This window comes from Lissotriton helveticus, chromosome 6 (assembly GCF_964261635.1).
Source record: "Lissotriton helveticus chromosome 6, aLisHel1.1, whole genome shotgun sequence".
Taxonomy (NCBI): Eukaryota; Metazoa; Chordata; class Amphibia; order Caudata; family Salamandridae; genus Lissotriton; species Lissotriton helveticus.
The window spans coordinates 136,392,370-136,410,716 of record NC_136067.1 but is presented as its reverse complement, the minus strand read 5'-3'; the positions used below and the strand labels follow the sequence as shown (position 1 = coordinate 136,410,716).

At 44.8% G+C, this 18,347-nt stretch overlaps 1 long non-coding RNA gene across 1 annotated transcript in view; it reads right to left on the bottom strand.

Moving 5' to 3' along the window:
- Positions 1 to 18,347, bottom strand: part of LOC144761247 (uncharacterized) — a 246,278-nt gene that overhangs the window by 1,599 nt on the left and 226,332 nt on the right. Inside the window, exon 2 of the long non-coding RNA XR_013595644.1 lies at positions 739 to 846. This is a non-coding gene — a long non-coding RNA (uncharacterized LOC144761247). The remainder of the gene's footprint in view (positions 1 to 738; positions 847 to 18,347) is intronic.

Genomic DNA, 18,347 nt, shown 5'->3' with positions numbered 1-18,347 from the left:
ACAGAACTTTTCAGTTCAAAATAAACCTTTTGAACTTACATAGACGCGGTGGTATTTGGTGTGGACTAACACGAGTGAGTGAGCGAAAGGAAGGGTGTGCATGTGCATTGCTTCTGCGACTGAGAGGTCGGAGTGTTATGTTCTGGGTTGTCTACTCATTGGGTATCTTGGGGGGGTTCGGAGAACTAATAGTAATGAGACACTACTCGGGCTGGGGATTGTGGTGGGTTCCGATTGATCACCAACGCCCTATTTTCTTGTGCAAAGTTCTGTATGTGCAGAATCCCTAAAACAGTAGTAGTATGTCCTATCCTATCTAAAATAGTAAAATCTAGTTGGGCATTTTGTTGGTGGGAATTGTCGAAAAGCCTCATGATTAAGAAAGTCTCTGGATTAGGAAGTATACAAGTAGTAGAAGAGGACAGCCCAAAGGACTGGACTCAATGGCTAGAGCTATTGGTGAATCTGAGTTTTATTTAAAACCATTTAAATAAAGAGTGGCCAACTGGGCAAGCTTAGCTGCAGACAGACTAATAGTAGCAGTAGAGAGAGTCATAACAGAGGCAGTTAGATGCAGGGATAACAATAATTTAGAAACAGATAGTCTATATTGACGGAGAATTGGTAAGAAATAGCATTAGGAAATGGAAACAATAGTCTCTCCTCCTAGTCTATGCAATAAGGTGCAGTAAAAGTTAGGGAATAATAATAATTATTATTAAAAACAGGAAGACTTACTGAGGCCAGCAGCAGAGCCCTCGATAGAGGAGCGGTCCTGGTTCTCCTGTCCCTGGTGTTCTCCAACTGCTCCTGCTGACTCCGACCCCGTCTTCTTGCCTCTGGATGCTGATCATGAAAGATATAAGAAAGAAAGAGACAAATATTGATGATTGGTGTGAAACAAATAAAATATTTTTAAAAACGTTCAAAAAAACATTTGCGTAAACAACAATTGCAATATAATTGACCTATCTATCTAATCTGGTCAACTAGTAGTATCAGGGGATTTGCGTACCGACTAGTTATTATTTATCAACACTAATCCAGTGTTCCTTTCTGATTCCAAAATACTAACTAAGCCTAAGTACCACCTGACCTAGCCCACCTATTCCAGGTGTGCCAATTGTTCATTAAGTCTGCATTTCTAGTTCTTTTAGTCCTCAAAAATGCATAAATGGAGGGCACATGCCTACGTTTTTGCATACACCAAATTGTTGGTTGGTTGCTGCTGATGTTCTGCTAGTGCTAAGCCTATTACCACTCACTGAACAAACTACAAAAGGTTCTACTAAGGACTGGGGTAAGCAGCACTCAGCAGCACGTGATGTAACAGAGGGTGCATCACGCAGACCAATAAAAAATTACCAACTCATACTAATAAGTAACTAAACATAAGTATCAATTGACCACTATCGCTTAGTGACAGGACAAAGGAAGGACTAGAGTCTCTCTAGCATTACCTAACTTAAGTTCTCTAAACAAAACTCCGGTCATGACTTACTTCTGGCCATTCCTGATGGCTATTCTCTCCACAGGCAGGACAGATTGCTCCGTAGAGGTGGAGGACTTGCCATCCTCTATAAATCCTCCCTCTCTTGCACCATCAAACCCCTATCGATGCCCCAAGACCGTTTTGAAGCATTATACTTCTGCATTCTGTGTGCCCCATCTGTCTCATTCACCGGGATACTTATATACAGACCTCCTTAAAAGTTTTAGGCCGATTTCTTTACTCCCAGCCCTGGCAAAGATGTTAGAAGCGCACCTCAATACACATCTTTCCACCTTCCTTGAGTCTAGTGAGTATCTTGATAGCTCGCAGCACGGATTCAGAAAACATCACAGCACCGAATCCGCTCTCACTGTTGTGGTGGATAATATTCGCCGCAAAGTTGACCTTGGCCAAACCACAGTGCTGGTCCTATTGGACCTCACGGCTGCGTTCGATACCCTGTCTCCCGCCATTTTAACATCTCGGCTTAGGGAGGCAGGGGTTACTGGCCCGGCCCTGAGTCTTCTTAACTCCTTTCTCCATGACAGAGAGCAGAGAGTCATGCTTGGAGATTTCCTCTCCCCTGCCAAGTCATTGCAATGTGGGGTGCCACAGGGGTTGGCCCTGAGCCCGACCCTATTTAACATCTATGTGGCCCCCCTTGCTAGACTAGTAAGATTGCAGGGGATGGAGGTGGTGTCTTACGCCGACGACACCCAGATCATGGTGTCGCTGGCCCACTCTGTCAGTACATCCGCATTCCGCTTTAGGTCATGCATGCAGCGTGTGGCGGAGTGGATGATCCTTAACTCCCTAAAGCTGAAAGGCGACAAGACAGAGGTCTTGGTCTTCGGTAAAGACCAACACGTGTGGTCGAGCGAGTGGTGGCCTTCATCTCTCGGCACCTGCCCCACTCACTCCCAATCGGCCAGAAATCTCGACGTCATCTTTGACACTTCACTCTCCATGACGCTCCAAGTGAATAGGACAGTGGCCACTTGCTGGGGTGTCATCAAGATCTTAAAAATAATTCTCCACTATCTCTCCTTCCGGGCGCGCAAACAGTCTGCGATTGCCCTTGTTGGCTCCAGGCTTGATTATTGTAACTCTCTCTATGTGGAGTCCAACAAGGGCCTTATCCATCGCCTGCAAACTGTACAGAACGCCGCAGCGCGCTTCGTCCTGGCCCTTCCCATAGCATCATCTGCCACCACTGCTAGGAGAAATCTTCACTGGCTCCCCGTCCAGTTTAGAATCTCCTTTAAGCTCCTATGTCTTACATATAGAGCACTTGTGGCTGGCCCTGCGGACGCACTTGGTACCCTGCTTACCCGCTATGTACCCACGAGATGCCTACGATCGGCCGGGCTACACCAATTGGTAGTGCCCCGCACTAGGCTGACCAGATGGGGAGTGAGTGCTTTTTCTGTTGCCGCTCCCTAGCTTTGGAACTCCCTTCCGGTGGAGATCAAAACCCTTCCCTCCATCGACCTGTTTAAAAAGGCCCTTAAAACTTGGTACTTCATCAGAGCCTACCAATGAGATACTGCTCTCTGACCTGGTTTTTTCCTTTATTTGATGTAGGCGCCTTGACGCCCATTGGGCTTAGTTAGCGCGGTATAAGACACAATTCATTCATTCATTCATTCACATAATCACGCTAAGTGAGCGCAAAGTTGAAAACAAGTAAGATTAGGCTGAAATTTGCAAATTCGCGGTCCGCAAAATCGCACGAAAGTGAATTCGCAATCCGCAGAATTCGCGAATTTGTGCAAATTTGCGGGTTATTATTTTTTGCGTGTTCGCGGGGTTTTTTGCTTATTCGCGGACCGCTTGCAGCGCACCGACCGCGAGGTTGCCCATGCCGTCGTACATGGGCGCGGCCATCTTGTGCGCGTTGCATATTTCCGTTTCCTGGCCCTATTGGCAATGTCGCATTGTGTGTGGCGCGCTATTACAAGTTCGCGGGTGTTTTTTGCGTGCTCGCGGGGGAAATATCGCGCAAACTTACCCACGCGGTCCTCAATGTGCGTGGCCATCTTGTTTTTCATTCATTGCTATGGTCCGGTGCATGCTTTTTGAATCCTGCTTGAATCTTTGCCATCCTTTCTGTCTTTGAACTTTTTTTTGCTCTTTTTTGCTCATTATCTATCTCTCTATTTGTCTAGATCTATATTTTGTGTTTTTTTCAACTTTTTGTTACTTTATAACTCGTTTTTTGATTTAGCTCTCTATTTCATTTTTTTTTCTTTCTTCCCCCTATTCTTTTCTTCTTTCGTCCAGGACCATGGCAAAGGGAGCCGGCAAATCAAAGGGGAAGGGTCCCGCACCCCGTAGCCGGCTCCCTTGTGGGAGATTGAGGGGAGTTGATGTAGTGGCCAGGGAGGTTTTCACCGCGGTGGAAGTGGCCGCCCTGGTATTTTTTGTTCAGCGCCACCTCCCTAAGACCGTGGTAGCAGGGGGCAGGCCCGGTCAAGGTTATGGCCTCTGGGAGCGTCGCCAGCGGTGGGATCAGGTGTGCCGGGCCATGCGGAGGGAGTCGGGGGTCCGGCGCACCTACGACCAAGCGACGCACCGGTGGGCCGACGTCCTCGACCGGGAGCAGGACCTGCTCCACCTGCTAGGTGTGGAGATCCCTGGCCTTGGTGAGTAGCTATTTAATAACTACTTTGTTTTTTTCTGCTCTGTGTTATATTGCTAATATATGTTTTTCCCGAAGAGCAAGAATGCTGCAGATTCGATTACATTGCAGGTAAATTAATGTTTAAATAGCTTCTGTGATTGCAGGTGCTCGCCTGCTCAGTGGCGTTGCTCCAATGCTTACTTGTTTGCAACTTTGTGCTCATTTGAGCAGAACTGCGTAATGCTAGAGAGACTAGAGACTCAAGTCTAGTCCTTCCTTTGTACTCCTGCTGCCACTAAGAAGAAGAGATAGTGATGGATTGATAGGTTGAGTATATTATTACTGGTTATTAGTAGGACATTTTTTAGTGCTCTGCAATCATGATGACGGACTGTGTCTGTCACGTCGCGTGGTGCTGAGTGCTGGCAGTCATAGTAGAACCTATTTGTTGTTGGCTTAGTTGGTGATTTACATAACTTTGTAAGTAGACGGCCTGCGAATCCAGCAATTCTGTACTAGTAGTATCCTCCTAGTTGACCAGATCAGATAGGTTAATACATGTAGTGCAATTGTTGCTAATTTGTTTCCCTGAGATAATTTTAGATTGTGGTCAAAGAAATCAAATATTTAAAAAAAACAATCATCCATGTTGTGTTTCTTTATTTCATGATCATCATCAGCACCTCCCAGGGGCAAGGTGACTAGCAGCACCATTCAGACTCCGGTGGAAGAAGGTGGACAGTCACAGCAGTCCCTTGCAGGCTCTTCTGCTGGCCCCAGTAAGTTGTTCTATTGTTATAAAAATACTTATACTTCCCTAACTGTTACAGCTCGTATTCATTACAAACTGTTTCCTAATTCTATTTTTTACAAAATAGTCCTTGATCTTCTTCTAATCTAGACTACTACTTTCTACATTCTTATCCTGCCTCTACCATCACTCTCTGTGCTACTGCTATTTACAATTATGAGTCGGTCTGTGTAGGAAGCTAAGCCACTATGGCAGAGAACCAAGGACTTACATTTACTGTAGAGGATGTGAGCAATATCGTGGCGGCTCCACCACTGCTCTCTGACTTTAACGTCTCACAACCCATCTCACAAAGTGCCGATTGGGAAAACCTCACCGAAAAAAAGAAGAACCGGATCAGGACAATTCTTCATGGAGTAATTCTCACTGAATACTTACGCTCCAATACCGCCCCCAGAGGTCTTATAGTGACTAATGCACCACAAATTGTTCTGGACGATGCATCCTTTCGTCGCAACTGGGCACAGATCGCATGGCACTGTACCAGAGACTGGATCATTTTAATAATCCAGACAGCAAAAAGACTGTCAGATGCCATCTTAATAGACATCCAGGCCACGGAGAGCCATTACAAAACCACCCTGACGTCATTTAAAAAGAAACTTGACGAAGTCAACAAAGACATGGCTGAATATAAAGATGACCTAACCCGGTGCAAAATTCAACAATTCCAGAAGGACCTTAAGAAATTTTCATATTTGAAAACTTATCCTTACTCGGATGCTGATTACAAAATTCCAAATAAAACAGGAGATGCCACATCTTCTGACGATGGCTCCTCAATAAGCAGCAACTCAAGCAATGGCAGTCAAGGATCTCACAATAACAATTACAAGAACAGACAAAGAGGACGAGGTCAACACAAGAATTGGCGACAAAATTGCCCCCAAGGTAACCCTGGGGCGCACGCTAATTACTTTGGCCCTCATCTACCTATGCTACCTCCCATGAACCTGCATATGATGTATGGATTGAATCCCGCTTTTGCTCTACCTCAAATGCAATTCGGGAACCCAAACCAACGGTATCCTTTTTTTAGACCAGGGCCGAAGAGGCCGAGGCAGAAGACGAGGAATGAATCAAGTACAGTGGGAAGACAATGAGAACCCGAGTGCCAACACACGGAGCTAACAAAACGGCCCGAGCACTTCCAAACACTAGTGACCAACTTATCTGATCACATACTGACCACTGATGAGGAGGAACTACTAAATAAAGGCCTGGGTTTCTCACCGACGTCCAGATTGGATAAATTCAAGTTACAGTGTGAACTATCTGAATTCTTCCGTAAACTTAGGCTCAAAGCATTCTTTGAGAAGCAGGAGCAACCCACGATACAAACAGTGGATAAAGGGGACACAAACCTTAAACTCAAATCCACATTCACTCCTCCACCACATACAACACCAGTCGAACTTCTGGCATTTGAGCAAGCCACCTACAATGCAATTGAAGACCTATCTGAACAACCAGTATTCCGCAACACCAGTGCCAAACAGTACACAGTGATCAATAGCCTGAAGAATAATGACACAATTGTCATTAAACCGGCGGACAAGGGAGGGGGCATCGTCCTACAGAACAAATCTGCATACCATCATGAGTGCTTACGATTACGGAATGATGAAAAAAACTACAAACAGCTGGGCCAAGACCCCACAAATATGCTGAAAACTAAAATCGACACTCTGTTCTACGAAGCGGAAGCAAATGGCGACATAAGCAGACAAGAAGCACAGTACCTGACCTCTGGAGAAAAAAGAATCCCCTACTTCTATACAATACCAAAGATTCACAAAAATAAAATCCCTCCACCGGGTCGACCCATTGTTTCCGGCATCAGATCATTATTAGAACCGTTATCACGGTTCTGTGATTTTTTCTTACAACCCCTGGTACAGGCAACACCTGCATACCTAAAAGACACCAAAGACCTACTAGCACAAATACAAGACATCCCGTTTGATCCTACTACATCCATCATGGCTAGTATGGAAATTGAGAGTTTGTACACCAGCTTGCCTCAAGATGACACCTTGGAAGTGGAATGGCCGCACAGAACACCGAGGAGCTTCATCTTACAATGTGCAGAACTAGCCCTAAAAGACAATTTTTTCGAATATGAAGGTACACTATACCTACAACAGTATGGTACCTCTATGGGCAGCACATTCGCGCCGAGTGTGGCGGGGCTCTATATTTCCAACTTTGAATCCAAACATGTTCTTAACACTGCATCGCCTTTCCATGATGAGCTGGTATTCTATAAAAGATACATCGTCGATGTCTTTTTCATCTGGCAAGGCACAGAAGAGAAACTGACACAATTCTTGGCCTGGATAAACACACTGGACCCCAACCTTCGGGTCACCCACAGTGTGAGTAGGGAGAGTATCACCTTCCTCGACCTGGACATACGAGCAAACAATGGCACACTATCCACTAAGACACACTTTAAACCTACGGCTAGAAACTCGCTTCTGAGGTATGATAGTTTCCATCCCAGACCCCTATGTGAAAACCTTCCGTATGGACAATACCTCAGACTGAGACGTAATTGTAGTGAGATCCGAGACTATAAAACACAGTCAGATGCCCTCACATGGAAACTGACTACGAGAGGGTACCCCATGAGAATTGTCCAGAAGGCACAAAAACGGGTCAGGAATCAAAATAGGGAAGCTCTGCTGGAACCCACAGCAAAACAATAGACTGCCACCCCACTGACCTGCGTAACAACATATAATTCAATCTCAATCAAAGTCGCGAAAATTATCCAGACCAACTGGAGGAAACTGACCTCTGGGAAATTACAATGGGAAAAACCACTTTTCTCCTATAAAAGATCACAAAATCTTCGAGACAGCCTGGTATCTACACGCCCAAGACAAAATCTGATCAGAGAACCAACCGTCCTCTACTCCTGGGGTCTACCTTATATCACGGGACATTACGCCTGCGGCAATTGTAGCGTTTGTCATCTGACCAAGACCACAAAAAACCTGAACCTTGAAGAAGGCAAAATATGGGAAATCCGAAGACATACGAACTGCAATTCAGCCAACGTAATTTACATGATCACATGCCCGTGCAGCTTACGATACATCGGCATGACCCCCAGGAAGGTCCGGTGTAGACGCAACACTACGAAGTTAACTGATCATTTCCTGACCACAGGACACACCACGAACGACATGACATGGGTAGTCATAGAACAGCTAGAGAGCAATAGACACAACCTACAAAACGCTCTTCTGGAGAAGGAACAACGTTGGGTCTATAGACTCCGGACCCATGTTACTGGCCTCAATGATGAGGTACCCTGGAATTTGATGCATAGACAGTGAAACCTAACCATGTTGCTTCTGCCTTCACACACAGCCTCCCAAGACCTGTCACCATGATCAGCCACCCGTGCAACCTATCTCCTGTGTCTCCTGGTGACACTGGTACGTTCTCTATTGACATTGCACAGGGGTTCCTCTGACACTCAGGGACACACCTTTGCCCTTCCAGCATGATCAATTTTGTTATGGATATACCCTGCCTGTGTTGCTGTTCCTTGTCTATACATGCCACAGACCACTCCCATGGCAAAAATACAGGGTCCACTTTCAGGGACCCCCTCATCATCTCCTGAGGCATATACACAGGTGTGGCCACCACACTTATACCGTAAGCACAGCCACTTGATTATATATATATTTTTATTGTTTTGTGCTTTAGCCAAACCACAGGCAAAGGGCTCAGTTCCCCGTATTTCTCAGGCTTCTGACACCGTACCGTAGGCACAGCCACTTGATTATATATATATATATATTATTTATATATTTTTATTTGTATTGTTTTTGTGCGTTAGCCATACCACAGGCAAAGGGCTCAGATCCCCGTATTTCTCAGGCTTCTGATAGTTGCATGCCTGCATTCATATTTGAAGCGTTTTGCGCAGGCGCTCCGCTTGTCCAGACGCCACCGGCAGTCAACGTTCTTGCTTTTCTGCACCACGTGACTCCCCCCTATGAGTACGTGACCCCGCTCTCTGCCACTTCTTTGGGCACGTGCAGCACCCTCCCAGGAAGACACCACGCTCCTGGCAGTCAGTGTTTCAGTTTTTCCTCTACCACGTGACTTGCCATTGCGATCACGTGACCTCGCCTTCTTCCTGTAAGTACGAGTGTGTAGCTCCACCGAGCTGCCGGTTCCTGCAACTCGTCTTAGGTTTGATGGTCTTTACTAGAGGAGACAAACGTGAGTAAAAAAGCGCTCAACATTATTTGCTCGCCGCTAGGCCAGCGCCGCATTACATATACGGACGCTTTGGCACTTAAGACCCAACCATTTTTCTCACAGGGTCTCTCAGTAATCCATTTTACGAGTCAGGATCCATGTAGCTACTTATTTAGTAAAGACAACGTGCGCATTGCACTTTATGTTACATGTTAGTCTGTCCTGTATTGTCACTGCACATTTGTTATTGATTCTCAAGTTCTTGATAAACCCTGCGCTTGCCATATTATAGTAACACCGGATTTTAAATATTTTAAATATCTAGATATATAACTACACAGGATGTGCCATAGTCATAGTCATATTTCTAAATCACCTAAAAAACCACGCATCAGTCACAGATAGAAGCCCACGCTGGCACATCGTAGCCACGCAAGGTTTTTCTTTTCTAGCGTTACCGTGCGTGCTGCGCATGGACCATTTGATATAATGCAGGTACTAGCACCCGGTCACTTTCTACTCACCAGAGGCACCATTCCAGTCATAGTTTCTATGCTTATATGATATGCCTTGCAGCTGGGGCTACTCCTTTTTTGGCCACCGCACACTTTTCGGTCCTGAAGAAAGCCTCATGACTACTGAAGAAGGCTGGAACTAGTAGACCTATACACACTTTTACTGTGATGCAGAGGGGCATCACCACCTCATATATATCCGATCATTGTTTTTATCCATGCCATTCATTAAAACTTTTACAAGGGCATTTCCTATAGGCATTTTTAACACATACCTCACCTCACAAAGCACTGTTCACTTATACACAAAATCCCGCTCCGCTGTAAACAGGCATTGCAGCACAGCTGGATCGCATTCGGTGATCCAGCTGGGCCCCGATGATGAAGCATGCCACCTACTAGGGAGGTGGGTGAGGGGTTTCCAAACAACAAGAATGTGTTGTTGACTCCCAAGGGCTATGACCCTGACCAGTACCTGCCTGAGGTTTTGTCTTCGTTGTTGCATCGGAAGCTAAGCTTGCCCAGTCGGCAAACGGTGTTAAACAAAACTCTGACCCAGAACAGAAGTTGAACCCCCAATCCCCTGACCGACTATGTAGTGTGTTTGACCAATGATTTTACGACCCAGAACAACAGAAGAAGACTACCGCCGAGTCCCGGCCTATCTGAGTCACTGAAACATGACTTCCAAGTGCAGTAGTTCAAACACTTCCGCTCACTCACTCGTGAACAAAAACCACACAGTGTTTGTTAGTTTTAAAGTTTTATTTTCAATTAAGAAATGAAAAAAAAGTATTTATTTTTATTAGCGTAGTATTCGGAGCGAGCACTGCTGATAGATGACGTTACAGTTTAAACAACATTCCCATGAATCAAATTACTTTAACGTAATAGTTAACAGACACATGAAATTATTAGAAAAACTGTGCGGGAGCCACCACCTTCTTTAAAGTACTTAAAGTACTGCTGGTGATGACTTACTAGTAGTTGGTGAATCGTCCTGTTGGGAGAAGGGCAATGTAATCTTCTTTCTGAAATTAGAAAAATGGTGCACATTAGGCAAGCATTCATCAGTTGTCCTAAGAAGTGTAGCATTTAATGGAATAAGCATATAAAAAGTTAACACCCTCCCCATAACCGTTACTATTTTTCAATCCCAGTAATAAAAAATGTGTTATGTAACATTTCCTTCCATTACGAGACCAAATAGGGGGTTGTGTATGGCATCTGAAAATGTGACATGTTTTTTCTAGTCGTCACAACATCTGATGCGGCACAGCTGACCACCAGTGGCGGGGCCAGCACTGCGGAGCCACCAGGATGAGATGGGGGGGAAGGCTCAGCGTCGGCGGACGGTGGTAAGTTATTATAGTCCTTACTTATTGACATTTTTGAGTAGGCACGCAAAGGAGTGTATGATGTACTGTACAGTACACTAGTACAAGTACACTGTACTGTTAAGAACAGTTAATAATTTAGAACTACTTTTTTGGCTATCACGGAGAAAACAGTCAACCTTGACTTGTAATAGCATTAGCGGCGGTACTTATCGGGTAAGCAATGGCCCCCTCTATTTGACTTCCACTCAGCTGGCAAACTTTTATTGTGAAGCCAAGTCTTATCAGATGTACTTTAGGGATGTGAAGAATGAAAAGTGAAAGAAAGGTGAAACGAAGGACGAGCGAGTCTTAACATTTATGACTGTAAAGAATGGTGTTTTTGAATGCAAGTAAAGAGAAGAAGACGGTAGTTTCCCAAATATAATGAAAAGGGTGTTAGTTGGTTGTTGAGAAAAAGAAAACTTGGGACATTTGAGACATTAAGAAGAATGATAGACGTACTTTGGAAGCCTGGATGTTATCTTCTTTTTCCTCATCGATAGCAGAGATGTATGATGTAGTAGAGCAGACGCTGAGTGGATAAAGATTGTTACTTTGAACAGCATGTCCGTGCCAGAGTAGCAAAGCGGAGGAAATCCAAATACTAGAATTTGTGATTGATCACAAATACTCCCTGCCTTGACTAACAGTACAGTACTTTACTTTGCAAGCGCAGCATCTATTGTGTATGGATTGTATAGTTGACAACATTATATCAAGTCAAGTCCCTTCCTCTGTCAATTATGGGTTCCGCACTCACTCCCTATGTAATAATTTTATTTCAGCTGTGTCATGGGTCTACTATCGCTGTAGTTCACTCAATCTATCAAAACAAAGCACCTAAAGGCATCCATCATATAACCAAAGATCATGTGATCGGAAGGATAATGATATACAATCAGAATTGAATAATCTCCATTCTTCTTTTGTTGTAGTAAACGCCCGGGGGGGCAGTGCAAAAGATGTAATTACATTGAGCAGTAGCCCTTGATGTAACCAAGTATGGCCAGTGGCAGAGCCACCCCTATAGAAAAGTAAGAGCTTCCTATCCCCACCTGCATGTACTGCTTAAAGTACTGCGAGTCTGCGTCATCATGGCTTGTGTCTGTTTTTCTTGGGTGCAAGCTGAGTAACCTGCCATGCCGGCTCCCACAAGTTCACGTACCACTAATTTCTTTTGCAAAACAAGAAAAAAAAACAGAAGACTTTTTTTAGTACTCTCTGACTATGTATGTAATGTATTAGTGAGTCCATCCATAGTCCTGCTAGTGGAATTCCTGAAACTCCCAGTAAAGTCACAGGCCTATAAAGACGGCGGAAAGATACATGGCAAAATGTTATACTGTGTTTGCTACTTTCTGGTGTTACTGAGAGTCAACTTTCAGTAAAATTATTTTGACTTTATGTTAAAGACAGTATTTTTCTTTCTTTCTTCATATAGATGCTACTCCAACAAAGCTCACCCGAAAGGAGATGGCTGTCCGGGCCAGGGCCCGTAAGCTGGAGGCTATTTGTGCCAAGTATCGGCGGCTGTGGGCTCGGGAGCAGGAGGAGGACACAGCAACCACTGCATCCTCCTCCAGTGCCCCCGTGTCCACCAGCCAGAAGCCTCCAGCAAAACGGAGCCGTGGCCCGACAGCCTCCCGCCGCACAGCAGCAACACGAACAGCTGCCCCCCCCCCCAGATTCTGGATGGTACATCAGCGCCGCCTCCGTAAGAGTGTGGAGTACCTGAAGCGGATGGCCGAAAAACATCAGCGCCAGCTCCAGGACCTCCGCAAGAGCTGCGGGACGTGCAGCAACAGCTGTCCACACTACGCCACCGGAGGAAGTGACTGTCCCTGGCCCCTTTTTTAAAGACTGTTGGGGGGTGGGAAGTGGGTGTTTGGGAAAGGGGACTTTTGGACTTTTGGACATTGGTTGGGGTTAGGTAGGGGGATGAGTTGGGTTAATTTATTTTATTTTTGTACTACATAGATATATTTCTTAATAATTATTTTTCAAACCAAAACATAGTATACACGTTCATATTATTTCGTGTGGGGGTGGGCGGTGGTTACTGGACGTTTTGGTTTCTTCCAACTTACCAGCATGAATGAAACATCTAGTCCTGAAATGTACCAAAGTGCCAGTAACCGAGTTAGTGAAATCAGTAGCCCTACTAGTACTTTACTAGTAGTACTGTCAGTCTCTGCTCTCCTCCCAGTCCTAGCCCATTATTCTACCTTTCCAAAATGCTTATCTTACCTGTGATTCGTGTTTCAGAATAGGGGTAGACACAGGGCTGCCTGCATGGTAAATGTTGATTAAGGTTGGTTGTTGACATGTATCCTCGACGGATGAAATATCATTGTTGTGCTGGTAGTAGTAGTGGTACACACTGGCAGTAGCAGCATATGAAAAAAAAGGAAATGAAACATTGAGTGGCCTGAGCGTAGCATTAGAAACAGTACGATAGATAGTACGCTACAGAACAGTGCCATAAATTGTAGCCTAAGCAGTGCTAAAGTATTCTAAATATAACTTTTCCAGCTTCGTGGACTATGGCTACTATAAGAAATATTATGAAGGCAAAGGATACTTAAACATAAGAATTAACCATTTGATTAGTCATGTGTATGAGCATGATGTTTGATGCTCAATTCACGATGTCGCACATGAAATTCCATTTTCCAACATGTTTCTGGTGCGGCTTAGACCTTATTCTCCCCTGCAAGTGTGTGGAATTTCTTGTTGTCAGTCATACCTCAATGAAAAACCACACAGCCCGGGGGAAGAGGGTTAGGGTTTTTAAAGATTGGATGGGAATGGGGTTTTTTGGGAAAAGTTTTGTGGAGAGAAGAAAAAAAAACACGGCATGGACACACAACAAATGAAGAGAAGCTAATTTTTGGAGTCAAAGATATCCATAAATCTTTTACGGGACATAAAGGTAGTGCACTACTGCATAAAAATATATATCAAAGAAATGTATGAAATAGCTGGAGAGATGACTTTGAAGCAGAGAAAAAAGAAACGCACCTAGTCACATTCGTAGAAGTTTAAGTTTTTTACAACAATAACATTTAAAAGATAAGGAGAAGTTAAGAGAGAATACTGTAACTTTATATTGTAGTTGCCCTGTTGAATTGGTGAAAATGCATGCATCCTGCCATTCCTCTTATTTGCGATATACTCCTCCATTCCATCTTACGTTCCGTCGATGAATATTGGTGACCAGACACACTGTCCACTGGCTGCCTGATGAGTAATTGCGGATTACATCTGAGTTCAGCGTTTGTTCCATGGCACATAGTAAAAGCCGTCCTGTAATTTTTGATGAGAAAAAACAGTAAGTGAACCAGTTCAAAAAATGTAAGGTACGCTGTTTAGTGCAAAAATAACACTTTCAGTTTCAGAGTCGACAGTATTACAAAACATACAAGCATCATTTCAAAAGTGTGCCCTCTGAGTCTCATTTTCAAGGATAAATAAGTGTGGGCGAAATTTGTGGATCTTTCCCCTCAACGTGTAAACTGCGATTTTAGAATCCTAACCCTAACCCTAACCCTAACCCCAGGCCCTAACCCCCCTTTTTCACCATGGATTTAGTCCAAACCTTCCCAGCAATACCCTCACTCCAAGCGCGCTCTGCAGCTAGGCCATAACTCCCCCTTTCCACCATGGATTTCCTGAAAAACAAATGCAATCAAAATTAGACTGTGCCAGCAGTGCTCCCAGACCCCAAAACCCACCCCCAAACACCAGGAACCCCCCCAAACAGCCCCCCAAAACCAGGCAAGTTGGCAAAAACAGAAAAAAAATCCACTATGGATTTTGTCCAAACCACTTGATTCCGATATTAGACCTTCCCAGCAATGCCCCCAGACCCGTCAACCCAGGCGAAATAAAGTAGAAGACCCCCAAACAGGCAAAAAGCAAAAATGGAAAATCTCATAATTAGAATATTTTCGGCCTTCCTTCAATTCTGTTCAAACGCGCTCTGCAGCTAGGCCATAACTCCCCTTTTCCACCATGGATTTTCTTCAAACCACTTGCAATCAAAATTAGACCTTCCCAGCAGTGCTCCAAGACCCCCTGACCCAGCACCGCAAATCTAGAACACCCACAAAGAAACCCCCAAAAACCTGCAATACTGGTATATTCAAATCATGGAAAATTGCGCTGTTCACAAAAAACACAAAAAACAAACAGCAATTGGTTTCAACAGAGACAGACAGCCACTGCTGTCCACTGCATGCCATCTTCTCATTATTTATTACCTGTTCTACTTTTTGTCCGCATCTTCTTTGGAAAGTGAGGGCCCACAGGGCAGCCTCTCCTGTCAATTTCAGAAGTAAGTCTGTCAACAATCAGCAAGCATGTAGTCAGTCAGTTATTTCAGTCCCACTTGAAGACTCGTCTACGAAGACAAAGTTTATTTATTCTCCATAATCCATCCATCTGCCTTGAGGGAAATGGATAGGGGAAGTCTGGAGGAGGAGGATAGAGGAGCATGATTGAGTTGTGCACTTGTGAACATCAGGAATGCAGACTGCGGCACCTTCAAATCAATAAGGAAAATAAGATAAAGACAGTGCTGATGATGGACTTGCTGTGATTAGGTGATTAGAGTTTTGTTGTGGTAAAAGTTGCAAAACAAAGAAAGACACACATGAATAAAAGTGAATAAGGACGCAAAAAAAGGAAGTCATTTTCAGGCCTCGGTGTCAGGGAAGTAGAGCTCGTCCTCAAAGTCTATGAATTGAGACGGGAGTAGGTCAGGTGACTGAGAAGAACTTCCGCCGTCGTCACCTAAGTCGGTGTCCTCTTCTTCCTGCGTGCAATGACGTATTTTGTAATCGGGTGGTATGAAGTGCTGATTCATCTTGATTATTGTTAACCTCTCCACATTTGTGGGCGAGAGGCAGGTCCTTTTTGAAGTTACAATGGCCCTAGCAGCACTGAAAACATGTTCAGAAGACACGCTTGCGAGTGGGCAAGACAAAAAATTTAGAGCCAGGTTGGTGATCAGTCGCCATACAGAGCTTTTCCTATACCAATATACCAATGGGTTCTCATTATGACAGACCTGTGTTGGGTCATCCAGATAGGCCTGCACCACCGACTCAAGGTTCTCCAGGGTTGCTCCACTTTGCGTACCATTTGTGACCTTTGCAGCAGTGGACCGAGCAAACTCTTGCTGAGTTAGCCAATCCGCTTCCGACAATATTTTTTTGGGGCCTGGTGCAGGTGAGGATGATGATACGGCTACTGGTGTCATTAACGGCTGTGAGGGAAAGTGACTCCCTTCGGCCATGGATTGAGAAGTAGAAATTGACGCCGGATGGCCTGCTGATTCAGTTGTACTTGTGCTGCCTCCATGAAGGTTCTGCCGCTCTTTTTTGAACCGAGTGGCTGACAGAGCTAGCCAATGTTTGTACTTTGAAACATCTGCTTCATCAAAAGGAATGAATGCTATGCTAGCCACTGCCTTTTTGTACCGTGGATCCAGAATAGTGGTACAAATGTAATGTTGTTCTGTATGTATGTTTTAAGCCTTTCATTGTGAAGTAGTCACCTTAATAACTTCTCTGCCAAATCATATGCTTCTCGCTTTTCACCATCATCTCTGAACGTTTAAGACACGTCCTTCAGTTGGTGCTCTAGCATGCGCAACAATGGGATAGCTTTGCTCAAAGAGCAGTCATCCCTGCTGACTTCATGCGTGAATATCTCAAAAGGACGAAGCATGTCTGTCAGGCTTGCAATTAGCTTCCATTCCTCCAACTCTAGCCTCATCTCTTTCTGAGTAAAACCCAGTTTATAGACATACTCATTTATTACCTCCTACTGCTCAGACAGACGCTCAAGCATGTAAAAGGTTGAGTTCCAACGTGTTGCCACCTCCTGGATTAGTCCTTTGACTGGCAGTTTACGTTCATGTTGAATGCTCCTCAGCTGCTTCCGGGCCTTAAAAGAATGGCTGAAATGTGTGCAGATTCTTCGGCAGATGGTCAGTAATTTGATGACTGGGTCTTCTTTTTTCAAGAATTCCTGCACCACGATGTTAATACTGTGCGCCAAACACGGCACTCTGAAATATTCACCTTCAGTCATGGCCGTAACTATATTACTGCCATTATCCATGGAAACATAACCAACTATGCAATTTCTTGGATGCAGCCATTCATTGACCTTTCTGTTAAACTCCTCCAAAAGGTTAGCTGCAGTGTGAGATTTCTCCATGGCAAACATGCCTACTGTTGCATGTTTGCGAGTAGCTTGAAAAATTGTGTCCGTGTCAACACCTGCTTGTTTTAACTGTTGTGGGACCCCTGCAAAAAAAAAAAAGTGTGCAGTGATGCACATGTAATCAAGGGCTTGGCAACTGGTCCATATGTCTGTTGTCATGTGGATAGTGTGAACAGCACTCTTCAGAATAGCTGCGCCAATCACCTCCAGCACATCCTGATGTAGTGCTGGAACAGCAACCCTGGCAAAATAGGACAGGCTAGGAACCTTCCATTTAGGGCAGACTGTTGCCACAAATTCAAGAAAACCCACCCCTTCCACGTAAGAGAAAGGGAGAAGGTCCAGCGCTAGCATTTTAGCCAGCTTTGCGGTATAAAGACGTACCGTTGGGTGGTTGCGTTCAAATGGCCCATCCGACCAAAACACGCTGCTAATGGTGGGCTGGACCGTTTTACGTGATGATAATGATGAAGATGCAGACTTCAAACCAGTTAGGCTCATTGATTTCGTTTTTTGCATTGGTGTCTGTCCCAGACTCTTAGTGTGCCTCATGCATGTTGCAGGGGTAGAGGGTGGGGGCGCTACCACTGCAGTGCTGATGCAAGGGGTACTGGGTGTACCAGAAAAAAATGTTGGTCGGTTCTTGACTTCCACTCTGCACAATCAGCCCCTCGTCAGCATAAGATGCAATGTCAATGGATACATTTGGATGAGTTCTACTTTGGGCTTCCTGGATCGCACTTAGGTGCGCATACCACTGGATAGGGTGGTGTTTTTTTAGATGACCTCTCTGGCCTCCGGTACCATAGTTGGTACCAAGCTTACCCCGCCTAACTGATACTTTACAAATCGAACAAATGACCATGTTTTCCGCCTTTTGGCTAACAGTAAAGAAGTCCCAAACCGGGGACTGGAAATGTCTGCTGGTGGTGGAGGTGCTACTTTGACTTGCAATGCTAGATGAAGTGGAGGATGGGCGTGGCTGAATTTGTTTCTGTTGTTCACTTACAGCACCACTACTTGAGGTAATGGAGGTCGAGCTGGATGGAGGTCCCTGCCGGCCCTT